This window comes from Hypanus sabinus, chromosome 14, assembly GCF_030144855.1.
Source record: "Hypanus sabinus isolate sHypSab1 chromosome 14, sHypSab1.hap1, whole genome shotgun sequence".
Taxonomy (NCBI): Eukaryota; Metazoa; Chordata; class Chondrichthyes; order Myliobatiformes; family Dasyatidae; genus Hypanus; species Hypanus sabinus.
The window spans coordinates 15,785,181-15,800,274 of record NC_082719.1 but is presented as its reverse complement, the minus strand read 5'-3'; the positions used below and the strand labels follow the sequence as shown (position 1 = coordinate 15,800,274).

At 41.3% G+C, this 15,094-nt stretch overlaps 1 protein-coding gene across 2 annotated transcripts in view; it reads left to right on the top strand.

Moving 5' to 3' along the window:
• ank2b (ankyrin 2b, neuronal) overlaps positions 1 to 15,094 on the top strand; it is an 801,710-nt gene that overhangs the window by 396,865 nt on the left and 389,751 nt on the right. The gene's annotated exons all lie outside the window — the stretch shown is intronic.

The following is a 15,094-nucleotide window of genomic DNA, read 5'->3' as shown; positions in this document are numbered from 1 at the left end:
GACCCGCTGGAAGGTTGCAGGAGCTCCTGATATGTCCTGGGACATCCTTTCGAACTGGAAGAATCCCAGGGGACATATATAAATGCCGTCTTCTCTTTGTCAGCCCCACACATAGGGATCTGATAGTATCCTGTCCTCAAGTCCAACACACTGAAGTGCTTTGCACCACTTAGACAGGCCAGCGCGTCTTCGATCCTCGGGACCGTATACTGGTCGGGGATGGTATGTCTGTACAAAGTCTTATAGTCCACACACATCCACACCTTCCCATTCTTCTTCCTGGCCACTACTATTGGGGACACATAGGGTCTTCTGGACTCAATAGTGATCCCAGCTTCCTTCAACTTGCACAAATGCTGCCAAATGTCTTCTAACTTTGCAGGGGCCAGTACTATGATCTTTCTCTGAACAGGGTCTCCTTGGTCACCTGGATAGTGTGGCGAGTGCTCTTGGAATAGCCCATATCAAAATCGTCAGTAGAAAAGATACCTTCCAGCTTCAAAATCTTCTCTATTAACCTCGCCTTCTAACTCGCAGGCACAGGGGAGTCCCCAAAGTTGAATGATTCAGCAGGCAACTTTCCCTTTTTCGAAAGGAGTTTCTGTCTGGCTTGTCTCACAGAGACACTAGACATAATTGTCACTAGGAAGAGGTGTGCCAAGGGCATCCCCTACTTGAAGGTAACATTCCTGTTTACCTGTACAACTGAGGGCTTCTGCAGTTCGGGCCTCACCTATGCCGCAGCGTGTTCTGGTCTTGCCCCTGCTTGCTAAATACTGGAAAGGTATTTTTGATATCATTTCAACAGCTTTGAATATTAACTTGCAACCTCATTCTATCACTGCAATTTTTGGCTTACCAACGGTGGATAACAGTTGTTTATCCCCCTCAGCTCGGCGGATGATTGCATTTGCCACGCTAATGGCTAGAAGATCTATTCTACTGAACTAGAAAGAAATTAATCCCCCATCTACATTTCAATGGTTTTCCCAAATTGTTTCTTGTTTGAGTTTAGAAAAAATTAGAAGTGTCATTTTTGACCCTTTGGTCAAATTTGAAGAAACCTGGAGACCATTTATTCAATATTTTCATATGAGTTAAACTGACCTTTCCCGAACCTTTTCTTATCACCTTTAGTTATTTGGATAGAGGTGCAGAGTTATTGACACTACTGTGAATACTTGATATGATACAACAGCCCATGTTGGTTAGGTTAGTTTCTTTTTTCTCCGTTGTTTTTTTAGGGGATCTTTTTTCCATTTTTCCAATTTTTTTGTAACACACTATGAGTTTGGGGGGTTGTTATATTTGGGTCTTTAACTGTTTGTATTTGTACTTTAGCCTTATTAATTATGTACTCTCAAGCTCTCTGTACTTGCTGTTTCTCTTATGTTTGTTTGAAAATTAATAAAAAGATTGAAAAAGAAAGAATCAGAATCAGGTTTATTATCACCGACATGTGATGTGAAATTTGTTAACATAGCAGCAACAGTTCAATGCAATATGTAATATAGAAGAAAAACAGTAAAAGCAAATCAGCAAGTAAATCAATTATGTATATTGAATAGGTACAATAAACAGAAATGATATATATCTAAAAAGTAAGGCAGTATCCATGGGTTCAATTAGGAATCGGATGGAAGAGGGGAAAAAGCTGTTCCTGAATCACTGAGCATGTGCCTTCAGGCTTCTGTCCCTCCTACCTGATGGTGACAATGAGAAAAGGGCATGCCCTGGGTGCTCGAGGTCCTTAGTAATAGATGCTGCCTTTCTGAGACACCACTCTTTGAAGGTGTCTTGGGTACTTTGTAGGCTTTGTACTTTGTAGTACCCAAGATGGAGCTGACTGAACTTACGACCCTCTGCAGCGGCCTCCCCATACTAGACAGTGATGTAGCCTGTTAGACTGCTCTCCATGGTACATCTATAGAAGTTTTTGAGTTTATTTGTTGACATACCAAATCTCTTCAAGCTCCTAATGAAGTATAGTTGTTGTCTTGTCTTCTTTATAACAGTATCAGTTTGTTGGGACCAGGTTAGGTCCTCAGAAATCTTGACACCCAGGAAGTTGAAGCTGCTCACTCTCTCCATTTCTGATCCCTCTATGAGGATTGCTATGTGTTCCTTTGTCTTACCCTTCCTGAAGTCCATAATCAGCTCTTTTATCTTACTGAGGTTGAGTGCCAGGTTGTTGCTGCGATACCACTCCACTAGTTGGCATACCTCACTCCTGTATGCCATATAACCATATAACAATTACAGCATGGAAACAGGCCCTCTCGGCCCTTCTAGTCCATGCTGAATGCTTACTCTCGCCGTCCCACTGACCTGCACTCAGCTCATAACCCTCCATTCCTTTCCTGTCCATGTACCTATCCAATTTTTTTTAAATGACAAAATCGAACCTGCCTGTACCACTTCTACTGGAAACTCGTTCCACACAGATACCACTCTCTGAGTAAAGAAGTTCCCCCTCATGTTACCCCTAAATTTTTGCCCGCTAACTCTCAACTCATGTCCTCTTGTTTGAATCTCCCCTACTCTCAATGGAAAAAGCCTATCCACGTCAACTCTGTCTATCCCCCTTATAATTTTAAATACCTCTATCAAGTCCCCCCTCAACCTTCTACGCTCCAAAGAATAAAGACCTAACTTGCCCTCTTGTCACCATCTGAGATTCTACCAACAATGGTTGTATCATCAGCAAATTTATAGATGGTATTTGAGCTATGCCTAGCCACACAGTCATGGGTATAGAGAGAGTAGAGCAGTGGGCTCAGCACACACCCCTGAGGTGCGCCAGTTTTGATCGTCAGCAAGGAGGATGTGATATCACCAATCTGCACAGATTGTGGTCTTCCTGTTAGGAAGTCAAGGGTCCAATTGTAGAGGGAGGTACAGAAGCCCAGAATCAGGATTGTGGGAATGGTGGTGTTAAATGCTGAGCTATAGTCAATGAACCCAGGTGTTTGTATTGTCCAGGTGGTTTAAGGCCATGTGAAGAACCACTGAGATTGCATCTGTTGTTGACCTATTGTGGTGATAGGCAAATTGCAATGGGTCCAGGACCTTGCTGAGGCAGGAGTTCAGTCTAGTCATGACCAACCTTTCAAAGCATTTCACCACTGTCATGTGAGTGCTACAGGGGGATAGACATTAAGGCAGCTTACGTTATTCCTCTTAGGCACTGGTATCATTGTCACCTTTTCAAGGAGTGATAACTTCTTCACTTGCTTCAAAAAGAAATTTATTTGATACTTATTAATATTAGACTTTGGTATCATGGAAACATGATTTCACAGTACATTCAGAGGCCAGCAATGAGTTTTCACCAAAAAATAAATTGATTCAATCTTTTTAAACTACAGATAGGTGCAACACTTCATAATTCTACACTACAGGGAAAGGGAAGGATTCAATATAGTAACATTCTTTGTTTCAAACAGAGAAAAAGTACACAAGCAAAAGATATTAAAAATGACTAGGTAATTTTTCAAATAGCATAAAATTTTCTCAAAGGTAACAAGTGGACTAACAAAACAGAATTGTACCATTATATTCTGACATACTAGTGCTTTGTTGCTGTTGTATATTAATTGATGCTGTAAAACTTTGAGAGAACAAGAGGGAGAGCAAAATCTATTACGTAGTTTTACTCTTTCCTCTTCAGGAACTCAAACTATATAGAGCCGTGCTAAAGTGAAGCAACAGTATGAATATTGTATTTTGCAGTCAGGTTATTATTTACATACATGGCCTGTCTGTGAGTGTAAAAATAGCTGGGCAGAATCTGAATTGGGAATGGTTGGCATTTGCTGCCGACTGTGTCGGGTTTATAGTTTTTTTTTGAAAGTTAGGTAGCCAGCAGTATGAGGTGAGTAGTTTGGGCAGACAAGCAGCTGAAACAATCTGGATTATTTGTACTTGTTTTGGGTGTAAGTGGCATAAGTTCTTTACATGAGTAATTGTTGATAGGAGACTACTATGGGAAATGCACCACTCTGCAATTCTTGTCATGCAGACAAAGGCATTTCAAGGAATACGAAGTGTCAGAACATTGATACATACCATGACTATTACACTGATACCAGCAAAGAAGCCGAGGCACTGGTGAGTTATGTGAATGCAATCTAAAGTGTCCTGTTTAAAGAATGACCCTGTTCAGAGATATAAACCTGAATTATACTGTATATGTGCCATTTGTCCTTTGGATAACCTGCTAAAGCAGTGGAATGACACTGACTTATATTCTTGTGAGGCTAAAAGCTAAGTTGACTTGCTAATGACATCTCCTTTGATTATAGTTGTTTAGTTCCTGATTTTCATATGTAATAGAAAATTAAAATCTGTAACTATTTATGTATCTGTGTTATTACTGCTGTTCTTAAGCATGTGCATCTGAGTCCAACAATATTTCTTAAGATTTGAAACTTCCTCATGCACTTTGAAGTAATGTTATCCATCTATGTGTCTTTGCTATTGGTTTGAAGGTAGGTCGTAAGGCAAAGGTGCTGACAATGAGTGAATGGTGGAGATGCTTTATTGTAAATCTTTTCAAAGAAATTGTTGATCATAATGTTGGGTGGATCATAAGACTGATTTTGCAGGATTCTCACTTGCAGATTAAATCAATTGGAAAGGAAATGGAAGCATATGAAATATGAATAGCCTGACCCATTGACTTTAGTGATTGTGACAGCTGGATCCTGTGTACTGAATGTCATTGTTAAAAATAGAACCATTGATTGGTTCAGCCAGTGGAGGGTACATTAGATGGCATTAACTATTTAACAATGGCAGTAGTATTTCTAATGTATGATTAAGCATTGAACAATATGAAACATGTTCCACAATCTAGACCATGGCCATAAGATATTGGAGCAGAATTAGGCCATTTGGCCCGTGTCTGCTCCACCATTTCATCATGACTGATCCAATTTTCCTCTGAGCCCCAATCTCCTGCCTTCTCTCTCTATCCCTTCATGCCCTGACCATTCAAGAATCGGTCATATTCTGCCTTAAATATACACAAAGAGTTAGTCTCTACAGCTGCATGTGGCAAAGAATTCCACAGATTCACCACTCTCTGGCTAAAGAAATTCCTCCTCATCTCCATTTCAAAAGGACGCCCTTCTATTCTGAGGCTGTCCTCTGGTCTTAAACTCTCCCATCATCGGAAACATCCTCTCCACATCCACTCTATTGAGGCACTTCACCTTTCTATAGTTAACCTTGATCTTTCCAAGTTGATCAGTTTAATTAATTGTAAGCCTTTGGGTCAGGAGTTATAAAATTGACCCTCTTTTGACCCAACTGTAACTCTGTCATCCTTTTCTAACTTAAAATCCTAATTGAATGCAATATTTATTTGGACTCTTTGAGGCATTTTAACAGTAGAATTATTACTCTAGCACTGTGGATTCAGAAATACAAGTCTATAAGCTACTAACTTCCAGTCTGGACAATGAAAGAGATTCTCAAATGACCAGAGGTTTCAATAAATGTTTACATTTCCTAAAATCAGAAGGCTCTGCTTAGGGCATGATCTTAGGTTAACCTTGCAATTTATTGGTAGGATGAGCCTCATTTATAATTTCTGCTGAAGAGAAAGCCTCTGTTGCACTACATGAGTTGATGGCTTTTATTCAGCTCCGAATTACAGACATATTTTATAATTTTGTTTTCACAGCTTCAAGCAGTTTCTGAATTTCTTGAATGCTCAGCAATGATGTGTGACAGTGATGAAACTCCACATTGCTGCGTGTTTTTCCAACTATTGTGGGATGGGGTAATACTACGTGCTACTGATATGGCATGCAGCAATATTATGAGTAGGCAGTGTGCGCTTGAAGATATATTCATTCTTTTCTTTTTACAAACCTAATTATTGATGAGAAAGTAAATTTGTTGACTTTGGATACAGGATATAATGAGGCGCACTGTGTCCAGTTTGTAGCAAGCTTAACTCTTCTCGGTTGATGCTTTAAAATCCTCCTCAATAACATCAGAGAATATTCCAAAATTTGGAGAGATAAACCAGAATTTATAATGTAAACCCTGACATAATGACATCCATGTACAGCCTGAAGTAAACATAATCCATCAGTTGAATCCATCAGTTCAAGGCAAATGTACCATATATATCAGGATGTGAAGGAGTGGCCTTTGGAGTAATTATCTTTGATTTCGGACTTGATAGTCTGCAGGTCAGAGCCACGTCATCTGGTGATTTGCTGGCTATTACAAAATGGCCAGCTAATTAATACTAGATGAAGTAGCACTATTTATCTGAGAATTGTAAATATTAAATACTCGATCCAGAAATATGTAGATGCTGAGTTATTAGGTATATTTAAGGCTGAAATAGGCTGATTTTTTAATTGAAATATCCAGGATTATGGGTCTTGAGCACAAATCTAAAGTTGAGACCGAGCACCAAAGTAGCTGTCAACTTTATTAATGTAAAGCAAACAAAAGGAGATGTATGACATACTTCTCTCTTTTTGAAGTTCCCACAGGTCCTGCTGAATTTCTCAGGGTAGTCCCAAATATTTTTAACTATTTCACCAAAGTTCTACATCCATGATGTCAGACATCGGAATGCTGTTGCAATTCCAATTGTAATGTCTTCTATAATGAGACAATGTTCCTGGTCCGGCCTTGAGTGCTACTTGACATCTCTGTTATGCATGTTTGAGGCCTTTATCACGTCTAAGATGATCCAGGAGAGTCTGGCCATCTCACAATATTCAACAGCGTTACCTCCACCATTAGCATTTTGTGGGCCTCCATTGATATGAAACTTAATAATAATATACTTGGCCCCAAACTGAAGGTGCTGAGGCAGCTGACTGATGTGCCAAGGTCTTCACATTATCTGCAAATTGCAACTTAGGAGAATAATGAATGAGTGTGGCTCACAGGACACTTTCAATCCACTCCCATCCATGACACAGCAGCAGACTGACTCCAATCCAGCTACCACTTGATATCTTCATTTCTTGCACCACTGGACTTCCATCAATGGTGTGTGTAGCAAGGCTTATTTGACACCTGCAGTTTTTCTAATCCATAAGGGCCTGGGCATGAAGCATGCAGAATCAGGAATTTGGAACTGTATATCTGTGCCTCTTCCATTGTTGCAGTGGAATTCCTGAATTTTCGGCACAATAGATGTGTGAGGAGGGAACCTTCGCTTGAAACAGTTCAAGGAGGCAGCTGATCACACCACCTCAAGGAATTGGTGATGCTGGTAAATGTAGCCCCAGTCAACAGTGAATGAGCCACAGCACGATTGTGGTTGGTTTACAAACCAGTTACTACGATAGGTTGTAGGATGCAAATATGACAAGTGGACAGCAAAGTAAGGGATAATGGAGAATGGGGTTGAGAGGGATGATAAATCAGCTATAATGGTGCAGGATAATGTAATAGGCGGAAATGTATGCATAATTCACAACCACCCACACTGTTAGGTTTTCTTCTAGAGGCTGGTCTGACACAATGATGTCATGACGTGAAGTTTTTTGCACTGCTCTTTATCTTTTGTACTGCAAGGACAATAAAGGAGTGGTTATAGTTTCCCTTAAACACAAAACACCTATGCCACTTTATTTGTGAAACCCTATATTGGTGACCCCAGTGCTCTAGGTTGTTTCTGGAGTTATTGAACATGTTGGCTAATGTGGGTGCTTTGAAACTGCTGGAGTGTTGGGAACAAAATTCTGTTGCTTGGTTTGTACAAACTAAGGCCCAGTTCGCCCTGCAAGAAATGTCCATAGATGACACAGTAGATTTGCAGTGAGTGTGGTGAGTCTGCTTGAACACCTGCCTGAATATGAAAAATACTGTACACCGAAAACTTCTCTTTTTGCAGACTTTAGGACTATTGGAAGCTGAGTGTGGCAAACATTTGCTCTCCTTGCTCAGCCTGCGGGATGCTAGGCCATCAGAGCTAATGGAGCACATGCTGTGACTCCTGGGAAATCACCATCCTTGTTATATTTTTAAAGAACTCTTCATGCAGTAAATGACTGATCCATTTCACATAGCCCTCAGCCAGGCAGAGATGCACAAGTCCTTTCCCAGTCTCAGTAAGCCTGGTTAGCAAGACTTCCAAAACATGCATGCCTGGAGCTGCGAAACAGACAGTTCCGGGTCTGTGCTTTCACCACACTCACTTTGGTACAGACTCCTTGCAGCTTTCAACAGTGCCAGAGCATTGGGACAGAGGACTGAGAGCACTGTGGGCTCCAGCTGCCAGGGTTATCTACTGTTCATTATGGGCACCCTGTTAGGGCGGCTTCCTGGATGATATGGGTGCTCAAGTGAGTGTACTGCCGACATCACCTATTGATGAGAAAGCAAAGAGCGATGAGACCTCACCAGAGGCCACCAACAGCAACAAGGTCCAGACTTGCGGCACATGACGGCTGATGCTCTGTTATGGAACACAACAGGTGGCAGTATTACCCATGTCTGAAGTGGCTAGACCTCTGCTCGGTACAGATTTCTTGTGTGCTCAAGGACTGTTAGTTGTTCTTAAGAACTGCTGGCTTTTGGATGTCAAGGACTTTGGATCATTACCCTGCTCCCCCAGTAAATTCCCCATAATGACTGCCAAGCATATGCACCACTGCATGTAAGCTCACTTGACTGCTGGGCAAAACCTCACCAAGCCCACATTCTCCACTACAGTCACAAAACATGGGGTTGAGCACCACATTTCTTCAACTGGCATGCCAGTCCATGCTTGTGCACGGACCCAGTAAAGATGGAAAACCACGAAGGCTGAGTTTGCCAACATGGAAAGGCTTGGTATTGTACCCCAGTTGAATAGCCCCCGGGCTTTGCCACTCCTTGTGGTCCGATGGGGGTTGCCGCCCATGTAGTGATTACTGATGCCTTAATGAGGTAACCACCCCTGATTGTTACCCGGTATCACACATCCAAGACTTTGCAACTCATTTAGCTGGAAAGTTAATGTTTTCTAAAGTTGACTTAGTTAGGGGCTACCATCAGTTGCCTGTGTGCTTGGAGGACAACTCAGTTTGGCCCCTTTGATTTTTGCACATGCCATTTGGGCTGAAAAATGCTGCACAGTATTTCTAATGGCTGATGGACTCTGTATTAAAAGACTTAGATTTTATTTCCCCAGTGCATCCAAATCTGAACACGTATCACATCTCTGCACACTTTTCAAGCACTTAAGCCAACACAGGTTGATTATTAATCCTGCTAAATGGTATTTTGGGTTGTCAGCCTTTGACTTTCTCAGCCATTGCATCTCTGCAGAAGGTGCCAAATCCCTCCCATCAAAAGTCTCCAGAGTTATGGATTTTCCACTGACTTGCACTACAAGAGCAGTTAAGCATGACATATTTCTTCACTGCTTCATTCCGCAAGCTGCTGAACTTATGCTCCTTTAAAGGCGATGCACTTAATTGCATGTTTGACTGGTCAGCAGACATGACCAGAGCACTTGATGACAACAAATGTGCTCTTTCCAACGATACCCTACTGCTGCACCCACTTACCAACACACGTATAGCCATTACTACTGATGCTTCAGAATATGCTATGGGTGCTGTGCAGAAGCAGTTATCCAGATGAGTGTGATAACTGCTCACCTTCTTCAGCTGGCAATTCTGCTCCTCCAAAAGGAAGTACAGCAGGTTTGACTATGAATTTCATGGTCTCTATCTGGTTGCCCACCATTTTCATTTTCTACTAGAAGTTCATCATTAAGCAGCATTCCTGGACCATAAATCCTCTCGTGCATGAAATGGCCAAAATATCAGACCCTTGCTCTATACAGCAGCAACAAAAACTGGCCTACATGTCAGAGTTCACAACTGACATACAATACATCAAGGGAAAAATAATGCCACGGCTGATTATGATGCTGTATATTATGAAAATATGATGTTGTATCTATTAGTGAAACATGGTTGCAGGAGGGGTGTGATAGTAAAATGTGTGCAGGATAAAGTTTTTTGCAGCAATACATAGAGGTACCGACTTGAGAAGGGGCAGTGTTGGATCTCCTGTTAGGGAATGAGATAGGTCAGGTGACGGACGTATGTGTTGGGGAGCACTTCGGGTCAGTGATCACAAAGCCATTAGTTTCAATATAATTATAGAGAAGGATAGGACTGGACCCAGGGTTGAGATTTTTGATTGGAGAAAGGCGAACTTTGAAGAGATGCAAAAGGATTTGGAAGGTGTGGATTGGGACAATTTGTTTTATGGGAAGGATGTAATAGAGAAATGGAGGTCATTTAAAGGTGAAATTTTGAGGGTACAGAATCTTTATGTTCCTGTTAGGTTGAAAGGAAAGGTTGAAAGTTTGAGAGCGCCATGGTTTTCAAGGGATATTGGAAACTTGGTTGGGAAAAAGAGGGAGATCTATAATAAATATAGGCAGCATGCAGTAAATGATGTGCTCGAGGAATATAAAGAGCATAAAAAGAATCTTAAGAAATAAATTAGAAAAGCTAAAAGAAGATACGAGGTTGCTTTGGCAAGTAAGATGAAAATAAATCCGAAGGGTTTCTACAGTTATATTAATAGCAAAAGGATAGTGAGGGATAAAATTGGTCCCTTAGAGAATCAGAATGGACAGCTATGTGTGGAGCCAAAAGAGATGGGGGAGATTTTCAACGATTTCTTTTCTTCAGTATTCTCTCAGGAGAAGGATATTGAATTGTGTAAGGTAAGGGAAGCAGGTAGGGAAGTTATGTAAGCTATGTCAATTAAAGTGGAGGAAGTACTGGCGCTTTTAAAGAGTTGGGATGTAATGTTAAAATTGTACAAGGCATTGGTAAGGCTGAATTTGGAGTATTGTGTACAGTTCTGGTCACCAAATTATAGGAAAGATGTAGAAAGAGTATAGAGAAGATTTACTAGAATATTACCTGGGTTTCAGCACCTAAGTTACAGGGAAAGGTTGAACAAGTTAGGTCTTTATTCTTTGGAGCGTAGAAGGTTGAGGGGGGACTTGATAGAGGTATTTAAAATTATGAGTGGGATAGATGGAGTTGACGTGGATAGGCTTTTTCCATTGAGAGTAGGAGAGATTCAAACAAGAGGACATGATTTGAGAGTTAGGGGGCAAAAGTTTAAGGGTAACATGAGGGGGAATTTCTTTACTCAGAGAGTGGTAGCTGTGTGGAATGAGCTTCCAGTAGAAGTGGTAGAGGCAGGTTCGGTATTGTCATTTAAAGTAAAATTGGATAGGTATTTGGACAGGAACGGAATGGAGGGCTATTGGCTGAGTGTGGGCCAGTGGGACTATGTGAGTGTAAGCGTCGGCATGGACTAGAAGGGCCGAGATGGCCTGTTTCCATGCTGTAATTGTTATATGATTATATGATTGCCTCTCATAGCTAACCATTGAAGCCATATAGAAACGGGGTGACTATGCTGGCATGGCAACCAACCAATCTAATTACCCAGAGGTCCATACTTATCAAACAGCTGTCATGGGCCTGTGGTTGGCTGATATTAAATTCAGTGAAGCTAGGGTTTCTCTCCTGTGAAATGTCTCAACCAGTCGCCCTTGCCGAATAGTGCCTGCAAACTGGAGGCATATTGTTTATAATTCCATTCATGGCCTTTTGCATCTGGGCCAGAAGGCCTCACAGTAACTGGTTGCACTAAAGTTGGTGTGGCACAGCCTTAGAAAGAACATGCATAATTGGAATACAGCCTCTGTTGAGAGCCAGCAGATGAAAATTAGCCATCTTGTTTGGGCACCATTTGCACCTTTTGAGATCCCTGAGCGACAGTTTGAGCGCTGTCAACATGGACCTGGTTGGTCCTCTTCTCCCCCCACCCCCCCATCCCATGGTTTCACTCACTTCCTTACCAGGCGGCCAGAGGTCATCAAAGATGGCCACAGAGGTGTCTTGGCATTCATCAGTACCTGGGTTGCTTGGCTTGGCATCCCCATTTCAAAATTCCTCAAACTACCGTCCCCGGTTCACATCAGGCCCAAAACCTCAGTGTTAGCTACACCACGCCATGGTGAATCCCCCACAGTCCAATTGCCTATGTGTGCAGTTTCACCATTCCTTAAAGCCTGTTCTGAGGGCTTCCCTGATGGATGAGTGTTGGCATGATTGTCCCTGTGACTCCTGCTGGGGCTCAGACTGTCTCCAAGAGAGGATCTACGGTTGTCTGTAGCTGGATTGGTATATGGGCAGCCATTTCACATGCCGGCTGATTTTATTCCTGATTCCACAACTGCTTGGTCAGCCTTTCAACAGTGTTTTGCCCTCCTCAATAACCTCAATTCCTTCAAAGGTTTATTTTCAAAGTATGTATGCAGAATTACAACTCTGAGTTTTGTCTTCTCCAGATAGTCATAAAATACAGAAAACCATAGACGTAGTTAAAAGAAAGACATTAATTGCCCACTGCATGAAAAAAAAGTAAGCAAAAGCTTGCAAACCCCAAACCTCCCCAACTCCTCCCTCGCATATAAACTAACAGATCATGCAGATTCCCCACCTGCCAATCGGCAACAAGAAAGAATGGGCTAGAACACGAAAGACATAGAACTACCTCTCATCATGGTGTACAGCACTCTTGGGCTCCTTTTGACCTACTTTCTGCCTCGTTCATTTTCTTCTGCCATGATGCACATCAACATCTTCTTAGGCCCCCGTACAATGGCCTGTTCTGCATTTTGGAATGGAGAGAAAAGACTTTTATCAGAGATAAGAGGGGTAAACCGGAATATATTTTGGTAGATTACCTTAAACCGGCCCACCAAGATTTGGAGGACTCTACTACCATGCCCCTGGCATCACGACATGATCAGGAACGTGTCAACACTCCTCTGGATGAGCTGGAGGCACCTGCTGTTACTTCATCCATTGCAGTACAAGAGCTCATCCAAGCTCTGGACAGGCTCACAATGCCAGCTTTGGTGAATTCTTGGGGGGGTAGGGGTGCTGTGTAGGGCAAAGTAATGGGCGGAAATATATGGGTAATTCACAACCACCGACATTGAATTGCGGTTCACTTTAAGAGGCTGGTCTGACATGATGACATAATGACATGAAACTCTTTACAATGCTTTATGTTCTGTGTTTGGTTGACAATAAATGAGTTGTGATGGTTTTCTTTAAACTCAACACACCTCTGCCATTTTATTTACAAAAACCTACAATGGAATGGCAGAGCAGACTCAGTGGGCTGAATGATTTAGTTCTCCTCCTATGTCTTATTGCCTTATACAGGAATAACTTTAGCTGCACCAAACTCCACCAGTGATATCCATGGCAAAGGTGATTGATACAGAGATGTTCAGATGCTTGGACTTGGCTACCTTTGTTGACAGATCTAACTTTGATTTTACGAAGTGTTAGAAGAAATATTGTCTCAACATTTAAAACATTGAAAAGAAAGCGAATGATTTAACTATGGCATTCTGTGGCTATATGTATCAAAATATTATTTTTCTTCACTTGCAAAAACATATGGTTGTAAGCCACAAAGAGGTATTTCTTTAGCTGGTAAAGTGGAGGTAGTGATACTGGGGTGGAGCATTTAGAAAATTTTGATTGTAACCCCATGGAAAAATATAGGAATGGACTTGGAATAAGAGCATTAAATTTGAGGGCTGATTTGTTTAAAGTGAAATAGGGCTCAACAAAGGGAGACTGGAAGCATCTATTTGTAGGTCAGTCTACATCTGCACTATGGGAAGAATTCAAAGGAGAAATTAGGTCACCAAGTTCCTGTGAGTGAAAACCAAGCATAGCATTTGCAAGAAGCCCTGGATGTTGAGGGATAGTAAGGATAGAAAGAGAAAAATAGAAGCATATGCAGGAATATAGAACTAAAGTTGGGAGGATCCCATCAAAGGTATAAAAAGTATAGGGGGGCACTTAAAATGAAGTTTGGAAAGCAAATATAATTGGCAGATAGGATTGAGTTAAATCAAAAGGCATGTTGTTAATATACTAAGGATAAAAAAAAGAGAATTGTAGGACCCAATTTGGACAACATGGGCAATCTGTGCATGCAGCTAGAAGGTGTAGGTGAAGTCTGAAATGAATACATGTCATTAGAAGTGAACTTGGTGGTTGGGGGATTCAGCAAAGGGGAAGGTAAAATTCCAGTGGAGCAGGGAAATTCTTGGCAATTACAGTCCTGTGAGCCTAACATCAATAATCACAAGTTCTAAAAGACAGGATTACTTGAAATTTGAAAGGCTAGAATAATGTGGTCAAGGGCAGATCTTGTCTGACCAGTTTAGTTGTTTTTTTTGAGGTATCAAAGTATATTAATGAGGGTAGTGTCTAGTTGTGTTTACATAGACTTCCATACAGTCTCTCCTGTCAGGGAGATTATTGACAAGCAGATCCAGGACAAATTGGTGGATTGGTTCCAAAAATGGCTTGGCCCATATGAGGCAGAGGGTGATGGTAGAACATTGTTTCGTGTTTAGATTATTATGACTATGGCATTCCACAATGTTATAATGTTTGTGTGTGAACGTAGGAGGAATGGTCAATAAGTTTACAGAATCATGAAGATTGGATGAGTAGTTGATTATTCTTTTATTACTTCTTTTCAGTAGACAGTCATTAAAGTTGGGTTACTTCACAGTGGGCAAAGGCATGGGGTGATGATAAGTAGTTTGGTAGATTCCTGTCTTCATCTAATTTCTGTTCTGTCTCCCATTGTAGGCATTCAGCACAGTTTGTAATGACCACTGTCATCATCATAAAACAACTGTTCAGATGCATATTTTAGAACTAGGCAGCAATATTCCCCACTGAGTTATAGAAGAAACAAAATTTTAGGGTGCTATGGGTAATCTTAGGTAATTTCTAAAGTAAGTACATGTTCAGCACAGCATTGTGGGCCAAAGGGCCTGTATTGTGCTGTAGGTTTTCTATGTTTCTATGAAACTACTTTTGGGTTGACAGTTGCTAATCACTTGAACCAATAAAACATCCATTGTACTTCTGACAAACATATTCCTCAACTCAATAAATCATGAAGCCCCAAAAATATGGACCCAAGTCCTGAAATTATTGATTATAGTTTCGGTGGGCATCACAAGCCCATATGATGT